General features: G+C 39.5%; 1 pseudogene; it reads left to right on the top strand.

Annotated features, from left to right (window-relative positions):
• The first annotated feature begins 3,912 nt into the window (after positions 1-3,912).
• On the top strand, positions 3,913-4,410 carry LOC100677353 (iron-sulfur cluster assembly 1 homolog, mitochondrial-like; annotated as a pseudogene).
• Positions 4,411-5,686: the final 1,276 nt, after the last annotated feature.

Raw genomic sequence — 5,686 nt, 5'->3', positions numbered from 1 at the left:
TTTACGACCTAATATGTGGTGTATTCTAGAGAATATTCCATGTGTGTTGGAAAAGACAGTATACTTGGTTGCTGTTGGGCAGAGTGTTCTGTATATGTCTATGAGGTCAGGTTTGTTGATTGTGGCATTTAGATCTCCTATGTCTTTATTGAGCTTCTTCCTGGATATTCTGTCTTTCACCGAAAGTGATGTGTTGAAGTCTCCTACTATAATTGTGGTGCTGTGTATCTCACTTTTCAGTGCTGTTAGAGTTTGTTTTATGTATCTTGCAGCCCTGTCATTGAGTGCATAAATATTTAATATGGTTCTATCCTCCTGGTATATTATCCCTTTAGTCATTATGTAGTGTCCTTCTTTATCCTTTGTGGTGGATTTAACTTTAAAGTCTATTTTGTCAGAAATTAATATTGCCACTCCTGCTGTTTTTTAGTTGTTGTTTACTTGATATATTTTTCCCCATCCTTTGAGTTTTAGTTTGTTTTTGTCTCTAAGTCTAAGGTGTGTCTCTTGCAGGCAGCATGTAGATGGATTGTATTTTTTTAAATCCATTCTGCCACTCTCTGTCTCTTTATTGGTGCATTTAGTCTATTTACATTCAGCACAATTATGGATAGGCATGAGTTTAGTGCTGTCATTTTGATGTCTTTTTTTGTGTGCTGTTGACAATTTCTTTTTCTCACTTAATTTTTTGTGCTGAGCAGCTTATCTTTATATATTGTCTCTTCCTCTTATTTGCTGTAGTTGATTTTGTTCTTCTGAGTCTCTATTTTTTTCTTGTGTTTTATTCTGATGAATACAATTGTTAGTCTCTTGTGTGGTTACCTTAATATTTACTCCTATTTTTCTAAGTTTAAACCTAACTTTTATTTCTTTATATCGCCTTGTCTTCCTCTTCTTATGAAAGATCTATGACTACATTTCTTAGTCCCTCTTTATCGTTTTAATGTTGCCTTCTTTTACATAATGACCTTGTTGTTTCCCTGTTTTGAGCATTTTTTAATCTTGATTTATTTTTGTGATTTCCCTATCTGGGTTGACATCTGATTGCTCTGTCCGGTGTTCTAGTCTTAGGTTGATATCTGATATTATTGATTTTTTAACCAGAGAACTCCCTTTAGTATTTCTTGTAGTTTTGGTTTGGTTTTTACAAATTCCCTAAAGTTCTGTTTATCTGGAAATGTCCTAATTTTGCCTTCATATTTGAGAGACAGTTTTGCTGGGTATAGGATTTCTGGCTGGCAATTTTTTTCCTTCAATGCTTTATATAAGTCATCTCACTGCCTTCTTGCCTGCATGGTTTCTGCTGAGTAGTCCAAGCTTATTCCTATTGACTGTCCTTTGTAGGCTTCTTTTCGATTATCCCTAGCTGCTCTTAAAATTCTCTCTTTATCTTTGGCTTTTGGCAAGTTAGATTATAATGTGTCTGGATGACTTTCTTTTAAGGTCTTCTTTATGTGGAGTTTGATGAGCATCTTGGATCGATATCTTTTCATCTTTCATGATATCAGGGAAGTTTTCTCCCAACAAATCGTCAGCAATTTTCTCTGTATTTTCTGTTATCCCTCCCTGTTCTGGTACTCCAATCACTCATAAGTTATTTCTCTTGATAGAGTCCCATATGATTCTTAGGATTTCTTCATTTTTTAAAATTCTTTTATCTGATTTTTCTTCAAGTATATTGGTGGCAAATGCTTTATCTTCAGTCTCACAAAATCTCCCTTCCACTTCTCAATTCTGCTCCCCTGACTTTCTATTGAGTTGTCTAATTCTGTAATTTTATTGTTAATCTTCTGAATTTCTGATTGCTGTTTCTCTATGGATTCTTTCAACTTATTAAGTTTCTTCAACTGCTTTGTCTATGTGTTCCTTGGCTTGTTCTGCGTATTGCCTGATCTCCTTCCTGATGTCTTGAAGAGTTCTGTTTATTAATCTTTTGTATTCTGTATCTGGTAATTCCATGAAGGCACCTTTATCCAGAATATCCCTTGATTCTTTGTTTGAGAGCTTGTTGAAGTGATTATGGTCTGCTTCTTTATGTGACTTGATATCGACTGTTGTCTCTGAGCCATCTATAAGTTATTGTATTAGTTTATTTTGTTTGTCTAGTGTATCCTAGCTTCTTGCTCTGTTTTGTTTTGATATTTCCAGATAAGTTGCTTGAGTGAGCTGCTTGATTATGTTCGCCTTTGAAGCTCTAACATGTTGTCACCAGATGGCTAGAGCTGTTACCAGGTATATGAGCCGAGGAGTCCATTCACTTTTCTTGTATGGATTCAGCTCAGGTGTCCAGGTAGTTTGTCATCAAGTGTGTGGTACAGTCTCTGTCCTACAGTCTTAGGGGGGCAGGGGTGACTGGTGCAAGTACCAGTATCTGGTTGCAGAAAGGGATCACGCTGTGAACAAGGCAGGGGGCTGACAACCATCCCCCAAGTGTCTATGAGGAAAGCGTATCCCTGTTCCCTAGAACACACAGGTGGATGTGTTCTGCAGACAGACCTTGGTCACCCAGTGCTTTTGGTTGTAAGGACCGGGAGGTACCAGTTATCTTTGGACCCCAGTTGTGGGTGGCTGGGTGACCTGAGTGGAGCCACTAGTCCTTAGGCCCCTGATGTGGGTAGGTGAGGATGCTATTTAATAGGCAAAGTGGTGTCAAACATCAAACACCCACCTCTCCACCACACAGCTGAAACAGTTCCAGTCTGCAAACAAGGACCTATTCTCCTGAAATAGGCCCGCATAGGTCCATGCAGGGCAGAAAGCTATTCAAAGTCCACAGATCATTTATGCCTGGACAGGAGCCGCCTCTGTCCTTAGCTCCCCACGTTAATGAAGCTGGCAGATTATCTTTTCCCCAATTGTGAATTTATTCCTTCTCCAAGGTGGGAAAGTGGCTCAGGTCTTGCAACAGGGCCTACCTCAGACCCAGGGAAATTGACAGCCACTGAAGCCAGCTTTGGGATGGGGGGAGGCCATGGTTAAATATACACAACTTAGCTTTTGCTAAGAGTGCCATTCTTCTCTGGTTCTGGAGGTGTGAGTATGCTGTGTGGCTGGATGTTACCCCCTGAGGAAACTGCGGCTGAGGGCTACCACCAGCCCACTGCAGCTGCTCCCAGGAACGGTGCCTGAGGGTTCCCTGCGATTCAGGTTCAGCAATTCCTCTCCACTTCGGAACCATCTCTCCCTCCCCCTGCTGCTAAATCTATTTTCTAATTCTGCCTTTGATGTTCAGGGCTTCTAGCTTGTCATAAAGGTAATCTTTTCACTTGTTTCTTTGGATCTATGTTGTAAGAGGGCTCACTGGAAGCATCTGACTACTCCACTATCTTGGCACCACCCCTCATCTTTTTTTTAACCAAAATTAATTGCAGTTAACCTCTTGAAGTCCCTTGGGAAATCATCTCCTATATGACATTTTAGTCCTGGATTTTGGGGGAGATATAGCACTCTGGTTGCACAAAGATTAAGTGCTTAGCTGCTAACTAAAAGGTCGGCATTTGGACTCATTAGTGGCTTGGCAGGTGAAAAGACCTGGTGATCTGCTGCCTAGGAAACCCTATTGGGAAATTTCACTCTGTCATATAGGGTCTCTATGAGTCAGAATCGACTCAATGGCAAACAACATCATTTAGTTTACTAAGGAACAACTACCAGCCAAAAAAATTAATTATTTTTGGTTATTCATCGTATTTATTATTCTTTTCTCAGAAACTTAAATGGACAATGAAATTGATTAGGGCTGTTCTTTTTATCCACAGCTATGAATAAGTGCATTATCTCTGTATCCCATTTGAGAACCAAACTCAGCATGCCTGCCTGTGAGCAGGAGGTTGAGGCCTCAGTGCATGTGCAGTATCCCTGTAAAGTGGTTGAGCTGTCATGGCTCCCAGGAAAGCCACTGGGGTGGCAAAGATGTCAACTTCTTTAGTCCTAGTCTGAGCCACCATCCCGTCTGTGAGCAAGAGGAAGCTGCAGGCCATATGGGCTGCCTTCATCCTGACTCCTTCAGCAGTGCACAAGATAAACCATATCTTAAAGATAAGCCTGAACGTGTAGGTGTGAAAGTTGGTGTCTGAACCAGGGGTTGCAATGGCCTTTCTTATACTTTAGAATATACAGAGACAAAAGGAGATTCTGATGAAGACGTTCAAGATGGTGCCAGAGTGTTCATCGAAAAGAAAGCAGTTAACCCATTTAGGAACAGAAATGGACTATATAGAAAACAAATTATTCAGTGGGTTTGTGTTCAATAACCCAAACATCAAAGGAACTTGTGGCTGTGGAGAAAGCTTCAATACGTGAAATCTCAGGACTACTGCTCTGGCTGTGAGCTCCAGGGATGCCCACGGAAACCTTGGGCTTACAAAGGATACCATATGACTATCGCTATCCTAGATTCACAATGCATGACTGGCTTTTGAGGAAAATAAAAGTAATGCATTTGCAAATGAAATGAAACAAAACAAACAAACAACAAAACTAAGCATGCCTTACACATTTACGAGGTTTTCCTTCAACAGTGATGGCTAAGATTTTTGTCAGTTCCCTGTCAAATGAGAAAAATTAGGTCAATGTAGAGCTTTTTTTATAAGGCTAAATTTGTTAAAGATTTTAATAACTGTCTTTATTCTGACATTATGATCTTTCTACTTAGGGAAGTTAAGAGGAGTTTCTTTTAGAAAAATATGGTAATTGTGTATGGTAAAGGGGATCTGCATTCAAGGTTTCAGAATGGGAAAACAAAATCTACAGCAAAAATTTATATAAAGAATAATTATTTCCATAAGAATTAATGTAAGTAATTGAGATTTGGCACTAACATCCTACTATCCAAAACATTTTATTCATTAACATGCTCCCAGACACTTAAAAGGCATTATCTTGTTAGGTGTTGTAGAGCCAGTTCCTACTCATAGCAACCCTGTGTATAACAGAACTGAATGTTGCTTGGTCCTGTGCCATCCTCACAATAGTAGATATGTTTGAGCCCATTGTTGCAGTCACTGTGTCAATACATTTTGTTAAGGGTCTTCCTCTTCTTCACTGACCCTCTACTTTACCAAGCATGATATCTTTCTCCAGGGATTGTTCCCTCCTGATAATATGTCCAAAGTTAGTGAGACAGTCTTGCCATCCCTGCTTCTAAGGAGCATTCTTGCTGTATTTCCTCCAAGGCAGATTTGTTCATTCTTCTGACAGTCCACGGCATATTCAATATTTCTCACCAACACCATAATTGAAATACACCAATTTTTCTTCAGTCTTCCTTTTTCCTCATCCAGCTTTTGCATGCATATGAGGTGATTGAAAAGACCATGGCTTGGGTCAGGCACACTATAGTCATTAAAGCGAAATCTTTGCTTTTTAAGACTTTAAAGAGGTCTTTTGCAGCAGATTTGCCTGGTGCAATATATCGTTTGATTTCTTGACTGATGCTTCCGTGGGCATTGATTGTGAATCCAAGTAAAATGAAATCCTTGACAACTTCAGTATTTTCTTCATTTATCATGATGTTGCTTATTGATCTGGTTGTGAGGATTTTTGTTTTCTTTATGTTGAGGTGTAATTCATACTGAAAGCTGCAGTTTTTAATCTTCTTCAGTAAGTGCTTCAAGTCCTCTTCACTTTCAGCAAGCAAGGTTGTGCCATCTGCATATCGCAGGTTTTTAATGAGTCTTCCTCCAAT

The sequence above is a fragment of the Loxodonta africana genome, chromosome 3, assembly GCF_030014295.1.
Source record: "Loxodonta africana isolate mLoxAfr1 chromosome 3, mLoxAfr1.hap2, whole genome shotgun sequence".
NCBI lineage: Eukaryota > Metazoa > Chordata > Mammalia > Proboscidea > Elephantidae > Loxodonta > Loxodonta africana.
This window is presented reverse-complemented; position numbering and strand designations above follow the sequence as displayed.